Source organism: Lonchura striata, chromosome 3, assembly GCF_046129695.1.
Source record: "Lonchura striata isolate bLonStr1 chromosome 3, bLonStr1.mat, whole genome shotgun sequence".
Taxonomy (NCBI): domain Eukaryota; kingdom Metazoa; phylum Chordata; class Aves; order Passeriformes; family Estrildidae; genus Lonchura; species Lonchura striata.
Window position 1 is genome coordinate 84,708,272 of NC_134605.1, and position 15,963 is coordinate 84,724,234.

Below are 15,963 nucleotides of genomic sequence, written 5' to 3' on the forward strand. Positions count from 1 at the left end.
ATATCATTTTACAGTGTTCTCACTTATATATCATTCGGAGTTTTGACTTGCAAATATTTTAATAATTCCACTGAAATAAATACCCATGCAAGAGATTTAAAATTAAATCTAGTATCCTATAGATATACCTCTCAGGTTTGAACAGCCATATGGCTTCTTTGATAGCTTTTTAATAAAGAATGCTCTTATACACAGTCCTTCCTTCTATATTGCTCTAGGCACATCTCTTCTTTGAACATCTTAATTCCTGAAACTTGTAGAAAATTACCTCAAAGTTTTGCTTCTTCTCAATGTTGATTGAAAAGGGGCACTAGATTCAAAGGTTCTGAAGGATAGAAGAAATATTTTGTGTCAAAGCGTAATTATTTTAAGGAATCTACTGTTCAGTTGAAGAGAAATTATATTTTAGAAGAATTACATAAAAAGGAGGTAAGAACTTCTAATGAGGAAATTGGTGATTAACGGATGAGTCTGCTATCACCTACACATAATGGGGAAAGTATATCTTGTCTCATAGGAAATTGAAAAAGGCAATCAAATTCCTCACATGTTTCCAGTATTGTTTTGCAGACATTTCCGACTGCTCATATTTCAGCCTTTAATTCAAATACACGTTCCTTTTACAAAAGAGTTACTTGGGATATTGGTGTGCAAACAGAAACAATCTCTGTGCTGCTTAAAATAGACTGGGGTCACTTAAGCTGCATCAGTTTGTTAAATCAGTAATTTCTTAATAAAAGCTGTAAAATCAGTTTCAACCCTCTTGATAGAATGTACATGCTGGCAAAATAATCTTAAAGAAAAAGAAATAGAAAATATAATCTATCTACAATAAAAAAACCCTAAACAAAAAGCAAGCCCCAAAACCTGCTCTCCAAACTGTATTACACTAATTATCTAAAATACTTGTTCTGCAGTGATTTTTTTGGCTTTGTTATGCTCTTAAAAGTCTTTTGCTTGCACTGAATTGCCATGCAAAATCGAGACTCAGATCATTCAGCTCTTTACTCAGTGGTTTAAGGTGGTGTTATTGATGTGAGGTATCAGAAGTCATTAAATCTGAGAGACATCATATGAAATCAAGTTTATGCCTTTTTGCTTGGAAACACCTTCTACACTGCAACCACTCTGTATTTATGGAGGTTCATATCACAAAATAGGCATTTCTCTTCTTTAGCAAATGGCATTATCATCAGATAAGTAGAGGCTGAAGCCAGACAAACTCAAGCCTTTGAGGTGGAAATTTAGATTTTTTTGCTCGTATGATACCCAGCTAAATGCAGCATATTGAAGATATCACAATATAAAATAAAACACATTTAATATTCCTTAAACAGTCCCACTTCACATTGTCTCTCAAGTTTTTTCATCTAGACTGTGGATTGGTAAAAGTATTTTGGATCAGTGAGCTAATGTAAAAGCATATGTTTGATGCCTATTCTCATATTACAGTCTAACCTTAGGCATGTTGAGGCCATGAAAGAAAAATTGCAAGTGCCTTATGAAACATCTTGATATGTGCATAGCAGGAGCAACCACCCTTCGTAAAGTCTTCCATGAAGAAAACGTTGTGTGTGTCCAGCCAGACTAATCATTCCAGCATATGGTGCTCTGTCAAGAAAACTTTTTTACAAAACATGTCTGCTATGTTCTTCTGATAGCAATCAAGTAAAAGAGCAGCATTAGTACTGACCTTCTGGATGCTTCTTTTCCACCGCCTTTGATATTCTAGACACAGTGAATGAAAACGGGGAGGAAAAAAAGAGTTGATTACAAATACCAAAACCAAACTCTATTAAATATTAGAAATCACAGATATTTAGGTTGGAAATTGTCACAAAAAAGGGGATCTGTTGAGAAACAGAATTCAGCATATCAAGATCAGCCATGAAAGATATTTGGGTAACCTACTTCCAATATGTTAAAGAAACAGTCATGTAATACAGCTTGTCTTGCTTTCAACAGAAGCTCTTCTTGAAAATAGGTTTTGATAAAAAATGAAATTGCTGTCCTCTTGCTCAAGTGGCAGCTCCTGCCTTTGTAACAGCTTTCTACAGACTGAAAGTTAAGTAGTTTCCATTAAGAAGACTATTTATATCCATAGATATATAGACATACATGCCATTAAACACTAAATATGATTCACTAAACACATACAGGTACAAACTTGAGTCGGGCACATCAGTGGGAGGCAGTGTTCTCCACTCCCCATTTCTACATTGCATTCTGCTCTCTCTTACAGGTCATATTTTCTACCATGCTTGTATTTGTTGTTGTCCTCTGTATTCTGTTTAATGGTGTGTTTTTTACCCTCTAGTAGCCCAGCTGATGCCACACAAATCACATACCTCCAGTGCTTTTCATATGGTATTTATTTCATGCACCACAGAACATGCTTTGGCTTTTCAACAACAGCATCATGTTGCCAACTTAAATGGAATTTGCTATCCATGGTGTAGTTTAATTTTCTGTGTTGTCCCAGCCTACTGAGGGGGAAGGTGGAAAAGGTATTATTCTGATACAGGAATCTGTGGGTGGGATGAGATATTGCGAAGAAGGAGTGATACTGAGATGACAATATAAAATCAAAGCTAAATTAGAAGCTTGACTATTTACTTCACCAAAACCAGAAGCAGATACTATGTTGGAGAAAAACTGCCTATCTCATGCAGTGCTTAGTGTCAAATGTTTTATACTCTCTTTGAATTGTATCTTTACGCATATTTGCATGAAACTACTGGTGAAGTTTTATCACCATATTCAATAATAGAGTCCAGAGCTGGTAGGAACCAAATGACATATCTGGTCCCAAGTCAGCGTCTATTATCTCTGACATATATTTGTCTGACCAGCTTATAAACAAGAAGTCCCAGTGCAAAAATAATGTAACAATAATATTTAGCCTGAAATTTTCCTATGATTTAAGCCCATTTTATATTATCCTACTCCCATTATCCCACAGCACAGCTTATTCTCTTTCAACTTTCAGGTATTTTAAATATTTGATATTTTTCATGTCTCCCCAGCACAGTTACTTTTTTATAGTAACAAAACACTGTTGACTCATGCTCAACCTAAGTACCACTGTCCATTCCTCATACTACATTTTAGATAGGAAATACCATCTAAACAGAGTAGTACTTTGAAATTGTCCCTGAACTGCATCCTAATTTTCTCTATTTTTCCACATCAGTATTAAACCTCTCTTGTGCATATTTCAGTCATTCCAGCTTTAAATTTTCTGCAAACATAAAATAACTGTAATAAATATTGAGAAACATATTTCATGGATACTAAATATATCTGCATTGCATACAGGATATTTTCTGCTGTTTGAGATCAGTGTGAGACAAGAGTAGTCACACCAAGCACATTTATTCATAAAGACTGGAGAAGCAATTCATGTAAGGAACAGTATCCCTAAGCAATTGTAATTTATGTATCTTACATTTACAGAACATGACAAATCCACACTTCTCCAGCTTTAATGGTATGCACATCCATATGCAAGACTAGCCTTAACTATGCTCTTAAATCTCTTTTGTACAGGTGTTTAGAAATGTTGAATATTTTGTATTTTAGTAAATTTTAAGCTTAATATTTAAGCCACTGTTTCCAAATACAATACAGCTAATTTCTTGTGGCTTTAATCAAATTGGTAGGAATATGTTCAAAAGACCCACTAATAAATTAGTAAGGCCTTTTCTATATCTTCCCCAAACCAAGGCCCATTCCATGCTGCACAGTTTAAGGCTTCTATTCATCTCTCCAACCATACACAGAAACTCGGCCATCTGAAAATGTGCTGTTCAGTCCCCAAATACAGGGACTCAATACTTTTTTAGCTTGCACTTACCCTTTACAAGTTTTTATATAATCATCCCAGAATGATTTTACTTTTCATTCTGCGAGATAACCATGGAGATCTGAAGGGGTTGATGTTTCACAGCAAGGAGGAGTAAGGCAGTGCTCCAGAGTCTTTGTAGAAAAAGCAATCCAAAACTAATCCTGTTTATTGAAGCAATAGTTGTTCTACAGCCTTCACAAGTCAACATTGTTCAGAATTTTTAGCAGAATTTTTTCTTCTTTAATCTGGACACAATGCTAAGGAAAAAAAAAGAAAAATGAACATTTAATTGTTGTGGGCAGTGAGCAACATGAGCAGCTATGTCAGAAAAACTGCAACAGCAAGTTCATGCGTTGTTCCCAGGCGTGTTAAAGTGAGCCAATTATAGCAACCCTTATGTATTCTCAGAACATGTGTTCATTCTTTATGAAATGGCAGGATATCTTAGTAGAGGGAGTTCATGTAAATTATTTATGATTAATCCTGTAGCTTGGCTTATCTTATGTCCACTCTCGGTAAAAGAACTTTAAACTTTTTAAGTGGAAGCATAATGTACAATATTGAAGAGAAATATTTATATATATATTCTCTTTCTATCTATGGATTTCACACATGAGATAAAAGGTTTCTATTGTTGATTGTTTCAGCTCTCTTGGTACTACTGCAAAGCATTTACTGCTGAGCTTGAAGCTACAGCTTGGGGATTTCAAACTGACAGAAATGCTCTAAACTAGCAGTCGCCTTTTGATTTGCCAAAAAGTCTTCTGAGCTAGCAACAGCAGTATTCTGGTATGAAAAAGATCAAATATAATGAATCACTCTCATCATCGTCTAGAGAAACAATTACATTGCTCTATTAAATAAAAGCAGTTTGTATGAGGTAATGATTTCTGGAGTCCACAACGGAGTCTATCTATATTATGCATCTCTTCAAGTTTTGCTCCAGGTAAAAGAGATGTTAGCTGACAGCACAGCCAAGTTTATATTCAAAACCAGAAAACTTCTCACAGTCCTTTTTTAATGGATGCACTCAGATACAGAGTTTGGAATGCTGTCCAGCCAGTTATCTTTAGAGTATGTTTAAAATGAAAATTAATTCAGTGGCTGCTCAAGTAATTTCCATTACCCTGTTTAATGCTCCCTATTATAGACAAATCTTCTTTATGGAACCATACAGTGACAGATTGGCTTTTCTTGTTATCAAGTATCTAGCAAGTGAGCCTCATCAAACAACTCTGGCGACTATAAATGATGTTCTTGTTCCCCTGGATACACCCTTGTGTCCTTTGCAATATTACCTTCCTTTGTCTTTTATAAGAAGAATTACCAAAGAACAGAATTTGAAACTTATCCATCAGATTCAGGGTTGCATATTGCCTTAGAAACATTCACTATTTCTCATGGCTACCATATAAAAGAAATTTTGTCACCTGAACTCCTTCATTGGGCAACAGTTCCCCAGGTTACAGCACTTACAGTTGTTGCTTGTCTTTTGTAACATGCCTGCATTTCTTTCTGAAACACTGGAAACTCCTCCTCCTCCAGGTGCTAACATAATATCCTATATTGTGCTTTGTCTCCAGGTGAGAAATGAAGATTAATCATGGCTGATTTGTGTTCATGACTTCTTTTCACCCTTCACTGATTTTGTCCTTTATGCATAAACTTGGACTTCCATATTGAATGAAAGGAAAATCCACAGATCTCAACTTACCTTGACAATACATTCCTAAATTCTGTAAATGATTTTTCAAACTGTAGCAAATCAGTTAACATCCTGAATTTTTAAGCCCTGTACAATCTGCATAAAGCAACACATAACTAGTTATTATACTTTCAAAGCTACAGTAGGAGTGTACTACTTTAGGTAAAATAGGTGTTGACCAACAAAAAGTAGAACAATTCATTGCACTATTTGATCCAAAGCACTGTGTTCTGACTCTCTGAATGCAAGGGCAGGTGAAGAAGGCCTTACAGTGTCTGTGCCAGGCAGCAATTTGCTGCTCAGGGCCTTGCAGACACAGTAGGGGTTAGAACTGTTTATGATTCAACCAGAGAGCACCCGGAATGAAAGAAAATTTTCTGAGAAAACCAAATGGATTTTGCTGATTATCTTGGACATCCAGAAGGATGCTCAGTTAATGAAGTCACAAGAAAAAACTTTAGAAGTCAACATGCTACACAGACTACATACACACCACTACATTGTACGCTACTACATTAACATTGCTGAGCACAATGTGTACATTAGCCACGCAGCAGACACTTCTAATGCACGCCTGACATTCAGAAATATCTTCTCAATACGTTCAGAAAAATATTGCACTCTGAGTTTACAAGGTATTACTAACCTAAGAATTATGGTAGAAAACAACAAGGGGAATATTCATGTTGCCCTTTTCAATAGCCTACAAAACCAGACTAGGCTTCCTCCACAGTAAATATAGAGGGAAAAAAGTATCTCTGAGATTATTTCAGAGGATTCAAATTAGACAGCAGCAGAAGGAGGACAACCAGAGCACAAACTTCCTGCTTACCTGAGCTGCTCTAAATTGTTCCCTGGAGGTGTCAGCTCTACTCTGCTGATTACAAACAGTGCCTAGACTCCTTATTTAGAAACTTAATTTGGTATCTAAAATCAGATATGGTGAATAATTCCTGAATATTACCTAAGACCTCAGAATTTTCAAATCAGGCAAGCAATGGGTTTTAATTAAATATCATTGAGTTTAAAGCTCAATTTTTGTAACTTCTCCAAAAAATGGAGCATCTGAAGCAGCAAACAATGAAATTAATGCCCTGCAGACTGCAGATCTTCATGCTGTATTTAAGTAAATCCATGCTAACAATCTGTTACACCCCACCTAATGGATTTTACATCCAATACCACTGGTATAAATACAAAGTGATTTCAATACAAAGTAATTTTAATAATGGAAACTAATGTAGAATAAATATCATGCTCATTGTTTCACAGATCTGTGCAAAGTAAATAATACTTATCCCTTTCCAGTGGGACTTTTAATGTAAAAATGTCTTCTTTTCCTCACCTTGATATAGATTAATTAACAAGAAATAAAATCAACATATTTATGAAAGATGCAGGAGGATAGCAGTGCAGGTCCATCTCCTTTTCAGCATATACTGTGTGATCAGTGGTCATACAGACTTCTTCATAATGACTGCATACTTGAGCTTCTTTTCATTAAAAGACATTGGTACTGAGCTTTCTTTCCTACTAACTACCAGTCCAAAATTTGGCTATCTACGGTAAGTTATCATCTAGGTCTCCCTCTGTCGTCAGTAGAGTGGCAGGTACTTCCACAGGATGAGTCATCTCATCTATTTTAGACACATCTTTTAGAACTGTATGAATCACACTGAAAATCCGTCTCCCCACAGTTACAGAGGAAGCCTAGACAACTAGCTTAGCCAGGACAATTAACTTTTTGCCAGCTAAGGCAGGCAACATGGTGTTCTTGCAAAAAGGATGTCAGTTAAGAAAGGGGCTTTTTGAATGTAGACATTTGTCAACTGATGGCAATATAGAGTCATGTTCATGCCGAACTATCAGACCATAACAGCATTAAATCACTATTAGCCTGATTTTTCACCTTGAGGTGAAAAATTCCCTATTCCTCTGCCAACTTTCTGTGCTAACTAATTCACAGTTGAACACGTTGATAAGGCAGGTGCAGCTAGGCAAATGCCCAAGCAAGCATCAAGCCGATAAATTAGTGACTAGGCAGTAAATTTTTTCTAGCCAGTTCAGATAGTCTTTATTCTCTAGTGGTTAATACCATGTATTGTTTTTATATTATCCTGATTTAAATTAATACAAGAGTGCTTTCATATAAATTCCATTCAAAATATGCAGTTAGTTTCAGAAAAGAACAAAGTATTATGACACTGATATCTATAGATAGATAGATATAGATAGATATAGATAGATAGAGATAGAGATAGAGATAGAGATAGAGATAGATAGAGATAGAGATAGAGATAGAGATAGAGATAGAGATAGAGATAGAGATATAGAGATATAGAGATATATGTATGTATTATTTCTTTTTCTTGCCCCACACTTCAAAATAGAAAAGGAAAAGGAAATCTGCTAATTAAATTACAAAATTTTGAAGAGGTCAAAATAGTGTAACACACACCAAGCTCTAATTCAAAGAACACAGGAAGCAGAGCAATTCGGATTTGTCATCCTTTGACACAGACTGTAACAATGTAGCCAGAATTTTGAGAGAAACACGCAGTTTTTCATTCTTTCTCTCCCTTAAGGGTCACTGAACTGTATCTATTTTTACACAGGGAAAAAAAAAAAAAAAAAAACCAAAAAAAGGAGTTTCCATTGTTAAAACAAGTTGGATACTTCCATATCTCATATTCGATCAGACAGCATTTCAGAAAGCCTAGTGTCCTCCTTTCAATCAGCTTTGAAGCATTCCTACTGGTTGTAGACAGCATTCATCCACAATATAGTCATCATAGAAACTTCTTTTTTTAAAAAAAGTGGGGAGAAAATGTGACTTCCAATGACTTAAGAATAAATGGTATTGAAATTATTTCTTTTAAAATGCAAAAGCTAGAAAAGGAATAAAAGCAGCAGAAAGGTAATAGATCTAACCACATATCCTCAAAATTTTAGGGATATTGATGTTCAGATGTTGACTACCTTTTCTTCAAAATTCCTCTGCAGAAATAGCTCACTAAATATGATGAATCTAGTACAATCTTGTGTTCTTGAATTTTCCATCAACTTGAAATACTAATTCTGCATTGCTAGTTTTTTTCATGAAATCTACTTACAGAAAAAGAAAATTTGGAGGAGGAAGGGAGGAGACACAGAGATGAGAAAAAGTGGAGGAAAGGGCAGCAATGGCAGTTGCCTTGGAATTGACAATGTCTTCCTGATTATAGCAGGAGTCAACTTTGCATACCAAACACAAGGTATAAATAACAGAGATCACATTTTAACCTTGACATCCTAAGAAGGAACACAAGCTCTATCACCAATACTGAGAGTTCCAAGCACTGTCAAGGCTCACAGTTGTGCTACCTCAGGTCCACGCCACAGACCTCCTTCCCAAATACTGGTCAGATTTCAGCTCCCCTCTATGAAATAGTTGTAGAAGTTGTAGATCACAATTCCTGAGAGTCTCCTCTCCTTTCCTTTAAGACTAGAAATTATCTGATATTCAAAACCAGGGGTTTTTTTTTGCCTTCCCTCAGCACTTTTTCACAAAGCCTGTTCCAGTTCTCTGGACAAATATGACACTCAAAACTAAGTTTTGACATTCGGATTGAAACTGTGCCCTTGAAAACCTAGCATTCATTGTTCTGAACATGCCAAGTAAGTTTTATTAGATGTGCAAACATTTGGATGAAGAAATAAATCTTTCCTGCATAGGCCAGCAAAACTCTCAATATAACTTCAGTGTGTGAATGCCCTTAGCAGATTTGTTTCATATTGTGCTAATTTATACCCAACTGAAGGTGGCTACTAAATGTAACAATATGCATGATGATTAATTTCAAAATTCCCTTAATAACATTTTAAATTGAGGCTATATTATGAAAGAATATTAAAATAATGACTTAACAGACAACATCAATGGTTATTTATAAGTGCATGAAGTAGAAAAAAGGAGAATTAGTGGTTCATAAAATACCTGATTTGCAGTTTAAAACTCCACCTAAATCTGGTCGCTTTAATACAAGGTATCATGTTTGTATTTGTCTCATTTCTTAACATATACTTCAGTGCTGAAAACAGTAGAACAATACCAACATTTTGAACTCTACTCTCTTGATCTTTTGTACACTCAATACTTATCTTAAACCCATCCCAATTACATTTGTTCATATGTTTGTGTTTTGCTAGTACTGCAATAATTTTAGTCTCTTCCATAAAATACTCTGTGAATCTACACATTCATTTATCTTTACTCAAAGATCAGAAGACAAATTGCTTCAACACCTAATCCTGAGTTTTCTTTTCATATGAGTTTCTTTAGGAATATGCTGGTACCAGCAACCTGATCAAATCTTCAGGAAGATAACTAGTTTTGCAGCCATCTAGCAGTCCAGTATGCATATGTAAGCTGCATTTTTGCCTATCTGAAGGCAAATAGTTTGCTACTCTCAGCAGCTTTAGGAAGCTTCTCAGATAATGGTACCAGAAAAAACAATATTCCCCACTCATGATCAACACAAGTGACACTATGGAAATCTGTACATCTGGTCTTGAATTCTTCTCCAAGCTCTCATGGGATGATTGCTTTCTGTACTGCAGCTGGGGGTAAACATCACTATTTTCATCCCCATGACTGAGGAGAAAGACAAAGCAATGCTCCCACTTTCATCCAACTCCACTGGTTCCCCATTCACATCACAATCAATTTAAAAGTGCTTTTTGTTTCCAGTACCTTTGCATGGCTTATCCAAAGATCTCACGCAAATTTCATCACCTGTTACATTGCATTTACAGAGACCTGACATCAATTCTCACTATAATAGATCTATGTCTGTGCCTGGCAGATATCAATTGGCTATCTCATTTAGTATTCTCATTTTAAAATATGCTTTTTTTTTTCTTCCCTGCTTGATTAGTTTTCCCTGCCACCAGTCTTACGATTGACTTCTCTGATTTATACTGGAGAATTTTCTGTTAGCGCACTATTCATACCCTACTCTCTGCAGTAGTCTTGCATTTTATAAATAATTTGATAAACATCTTAAAAATTCATCCTGAAATATGGCTTTTAGATGTAAATGCAACAACATAGGTTTTAGTTACTTCAGTTAGAATTTAGTTACTTACAATTAGAATTGAGGTGCTGACTTAGGGACAGAAACAAAATAGAAGGTGGAATATTCAAAATAAAACCCCTTCTCTCCTGGCATTTCCCTTGTATTACTTTCACATCAAAAAGTACAACTACAGTGATGTCTTAACTGTAAGCTTTTCCAACTGCATTTTTTATCAATTATTACTGCAGTATTACACATACTGTATGAGTTTATACTTAGGTGGAACTGAAGGGAAAGAAATGCAATTCCCCATTAAAAGAACAAAACACAATGTTTCTTTAAAACCAGTCTGACAGCAGATAAAATGTATGAAAAAACCTGAAATTTTCTTAAGAAATAAACTGAGGAAAAAGTTTGGAGAGCAACCTTTCTAAACATGCCTTTGAATCTAGTTTTATGTACATGGCACATATTTTTTTTTAATATTTCTTAATGTTAATTACTGTAGTAGGGTACAAAAACTACTTGCATTAAACTAACTTTATCACTTAAAATTTCATCATTCTACTGTCACATCTCAGCTTTTTATTTCACTAAAAACAAACATAATTCTAATAATACACTAAACATTTGAACTGAGCAAAACTATCACGCCATTATTTTTCTCTCTAATGGCCACACATGGTAGTCATAATCCTCCTGATAATTTGGTAAGTGCTATATATAAGCATAGCTGCACTATAATGCACAGCCAGCAAACTTCCAAAGCTTAATTTTTCCCTGCCCACCTTTCTGCAGAAGTAAATACCTCCCCAGGCTCTCACCTGCAGGTAATGATAGCGACTCCCTGGAGCATCACTTACTAAGTTTTTATGATTTGAACCCCATTTCAAATCATGAGAGGGAACTTTTTATCTGACACAGGAGCCCTGTGATTCTCTCCAATGCCTGGCAACTTGGTTAAGTCTTTATAAAGTTACTCAAAAGTAATTTCTTCAATTCCATGACTGTGTGTCCCAACTTAGTTTCATTTCTTCCTATTTCATCTCTCAAGTACAAAGAGTGTCTCAGGTTCTGTACATACACTTTTTATCTATCAGCCATTATGATGTTCTTTTATTTCCTGCATTCTGTAATTATTTCCTGCATCCTGCAATTAGGGTCACTAAAGGTTCATACATTTGAGTGACAAGAAGTCTCAAAGAAAAGAAAAACTCGAACAGATGTTCATTTGTCATTTGATTAATTTTCATTCTGTTCCCACATTGTGACAGGAAAATCCCCTATGAATTATTATAAACTGTTTTCTGCTATCTTTTCTCCCAAAGATATTCTGTATCTTGACAAAATCCACCTAAAGTCTTTACTGTGGATACTTCTATCACCCTCAGTAACCCTCCACACATGACAAAATTCTTAAAATTGTTCCTTTTTGTTTAGTGCTAAGGTGTATTATAAATCTTCCTGGAAAATCCTGGAGTTTTTGGAAGCTTAAGTCCTTATTTCAAGCAATATTTTAGCAAACATCTTCTAATGCACCTTAAAAAGTAATGATGGTTTTGCCTAAAAGATGGGCTAAGCTGAAATCTTGTTTTAGTTATAGCCTTTACTTGTTAATTGTATATCACTAAGAACTTAGAAAACTGCATTTTTCCTAATGTAATCAAAATATAAGACAACACAAATCTGAGAGTTACATTAGAGAAATACTTCCTAAATTCTGGGATTTAAAATGTTGCAATTGTTGTGGTAGCTATGGAGTTTGCAAAGTTTTTTGGCAAGGGGAACGAGATTGAACCAAAGCAACTGTAACCCCTGCTAGGCTGAGGGTGCCATTTTCTCCAAATGGATCGATCCAGAAGTCCCTGCATTTGCTGGGCAGTTGTAAGCCTCTGACAGACACACAGACAAGTTTTCCAATATGCTCTTGTGTTTCATGCAGATCAGCCAAAACAAAAATATCTAAAAGAGTTTTACAAAGGGGATGTAAAACTTGTGATAAACAGAGAATTGAAAATACCTCAAAAAATTGAACTAGATCTGGCTTCTCTGAAGTTAAAGTGATTAAAAAGGAGCAGACTGGGATTTACAGACTTCACAAGCTATGGGAGGAACTTCAAAAGCGTAGAGGTGACAGAGGAACATATTTTTTCAGCCATGCAGTGACAAAAATGCAACATGGTTTCAGGGTTCTTGAAACAACAGGAAGAATAGGAAAACAAAAATTTCTAATTTTAGTCTCTGCCAGTCATCCATGTGTCAGTCTGGTTGTCTTCTACTCAGAATACTCACCTCAAATGCACCTTCAGCAGAGCACGCAGCTGACAAATACTGATAAATACTGATAAAACCTCAGTAAATACACAGGACAGATAAACAAGAACTACCAGGACCATTTTTAAACTTTAGCTTTGAAAACTGGTCAAATGCATGATGCACACAGTTTGAAACCAGGACATGAACAGGGATTTCCCATGACCAGTACCACAACCTATGCCACTCTCCCTTCATCCCCTCACACAGGCTTCTGAGACAGACCTGTTACAACCATCCCCCTGTGTGAAAAATGCTTAACACTAGGAGCAGTAAGGCACTGTTAACTTCTTGTTTGGGACAATCTGCCTTGAGGAAGACATCCACGTTCTATGGTTAAAACCTCCCCAAAGTGGGAAAATAAACTCAACTCCAATTTAATCTCACTTCTGAGCAGAAGGGGAGGAAACATCAAGTACACTGGTAAGTCTAGTACCTCTTCTCAAGAAAATATTTCCAGCTGAACTATTTAACATACAGCTCATTAATCAAATAGAATTGATCTAATTAGAATTAATCAAAACTGTGTTTTAGTGAATACCTCATCTACCATTTACTGTTCTACTACAGCACATTTCACTGCTGATCTTACCCAAACATAACTTTTAACTTTGCATAAAAAAATTAAACTCTCAGAGGAACTGTTTTTTCCAGCTCCCCTAAATGGTAGCACACTCTTCACAGTAAGAATATGGTAAGAAGTGGTTTACAGACTTAATCAAATTGTGCATATGAATGAAGTTATTCAACATGCATGAGTTTTTCCAGAGTGTGACCTGAGCATCCTAATGCCGCAGTGAACTCCATATGACAGCTCTGTCTAATATAAAAAGATCCAAGCTTGCAGACTTTGTGGACAGCATTCTGTTTCTGCATGCTTGACACTTGCTCAAGCAGCCTTAGCCTTGATCAACTCTGTATGCTTCTCCAATCCAATAAATAAAATATAGAGCACTGCTTTCTGTGCTGCATCAGATTTTGAAGATTTTAAAATAGTTTATGGATAAACACACAAGTTGCTACATAAATATTTTTTTTTAATAGTTTTATTATAAATATGCATTAAACCAGCTACTTTTACAATGTATTTCACTTGCTTTGCTGGTTCCTAAAATTAACATTTCAATGAGATTCTAGGGGAATTCTTTCTCTAGAAGGAGGGCAGGTCCTTAATTTACAGATTTTGCAGGAAAATAGAAGGCACAAGTGCAATTGTCTTTTAGTCACTGGGAACGCAGGGTAGATCCTATGACATCAGAGTATTTTCAGATACATGTTCCCTATCCACATGTGCCTGGATCTCTTCCCTGCTTCAGCTCTGCCGTTACTCGCCTACAATAACGTGTTCCCACCTCTTTCAAATAAGGCACATTCAGCTTAAAAGCAGAAAAAGTAATCTCCACAAGATTCCACATGCAACCCTCCTAATTTATTCTGTACATTTAAAAAATTATTTCTCAGGCAATTATATTACACAAAGGTATCTTATGAAAATTAGTGTGAACAAAATCAATAGATTTTCTGGAGCAATTATTTAAAACTTATTCTACCAGTTTACATAGCTTTAGGACAGGCTCCTGATGTGCAATTCAATGTGCTAATTTAAAAAAAAAATAACAATCATAAAACTAAATACTAATGCTTTTCAATCTGCTCTGAGAAGCTTTACAGCATTTTAAAAAGCACATAAATTATTTGACCACAATGACAAAGGCAGTGGTCAAAGAGAGCTTAAGGTAAAAAGCTGATGTAGAAACAGATTATTCCAAGTCTATCAAGTGACACCCTTATTTTGATGAGTCATAATGTTAGATTAATATTAAAATTTAACTTAAAGTTACTGTATCAATTTTGTTCAGCTGTCCATGCAAACAACCAAAATGATTCTTCTAAACTGTTTAATCTAAACAGTATTTGTTTCCTGTCTTGACACTACCTGAAAACAAGATAAATATTCTACAAAAACTGGCAGCACTCTCAAATAATTAATGTAAGAAAATCTAATGCCTCTTTCTTATGCCGACCAGTGACAAAGAAAAACCATCAGGAGTATTTCCTTTTTATTAAACTATACTAATTAATTCTCAACAACCTTCAGGATCAAAAGAGAGCTTAAATTAAGTAGCTTCACACTGCCATAAATCCTTGCCCTTTTGCACAGCCCTTGACGCCCTGAGCGCACACAGCAGGTTGTATTCACTGTCTGCCTGCAGCCTTGACTATACACCTCGAAGAGACGAGGGAGCAGAGGCAGTGAGCAAAGCAGGAATGGTCGAGGGAGAAGGCCAGATGCGTGCCATATAGTTTGTACAAATGTTGAGGAATGTTGTTCACACTTCTAGTTACACAGGTCAGGCAATTCTGAATTACAGGAGCTTTTTTCATAAACTCTTATTTTTTACTTTTCAAAAAGAACCTTTAGCAGTTCTACTTTTAGTTAACTACTGTTTGTTTCGCTAGCAGTGTATAATTAGAAATAAAACAAACATCAAGCTCAGTTCTTGACTTTACCGTCAGTTTGGGAACAGTGTGGCCATATACAGCTTGTCCACGCCTATACACACACATATATATGTATATAAAATGTACCGTGCCAACCTGCCTGGGATGTGCGTGATGATCCCCACAGGCCGAAGGTCCCTCGGCCTACAGTTCCTTACAGAACTCCTCAGGCAGCCCGAGCTTTGGGAACGGGAATAACCCGGTCCGGCCAGAGGGAAGGGTGGGCACGTTGGGAAGTGCTGCTGGGGATCGATTCTGGGGAGAGGTGCCATTTTCCTAATTTAACTCCAGGGGAAATCAAGCGGTGGCAGGCGGTGAGCTGGTGCGACAGCGCGGCTGTGGCCGTGCACAGCGCAGCGACGGCAGCTCTGCGGCCGAGGGGGAAGACGCCGGGATGAGCGCGGCGCGGCCGCACCCGCTGTGGGCAGCCCGGGGCCGGGCCGTGCTGCCTCGGGGCCGGGCCGTGCTGCCTCGGGGCCGGGCCGTGCTGCCTCGGGGCCGGGCCGTGCTGCCTCGGGGCCGGCGGCAGCGGCCCGGCC

At 36.6% G+C, this 15,963-nt stretch overlaps 1 long non-coding RNA gene across 1 annotated transcript; it reads right to left on the reverse strand.

The window, feature by feature from the left end:
• Positions 1–273: 273 nt before the first annotated feature.
• On the reverse strand, positions 274–15,871 carry LOC144246009 (uncharacterized). The gene is made up of 4 exons (XR_013339609.1): positions 15,521–15,871; positions 3,857–4,104; positions 1,694–1,728; positions 274–325 (listed from the first exon to the last, which is right to left on the reverse strand). It is a non-coding gene; the product is annotated as an uncharacterized LOC144246009 (long non-coding RNA).
• Between the last annotated feature and the right edge of the window lie 92 nt (positions 15,872–15,963).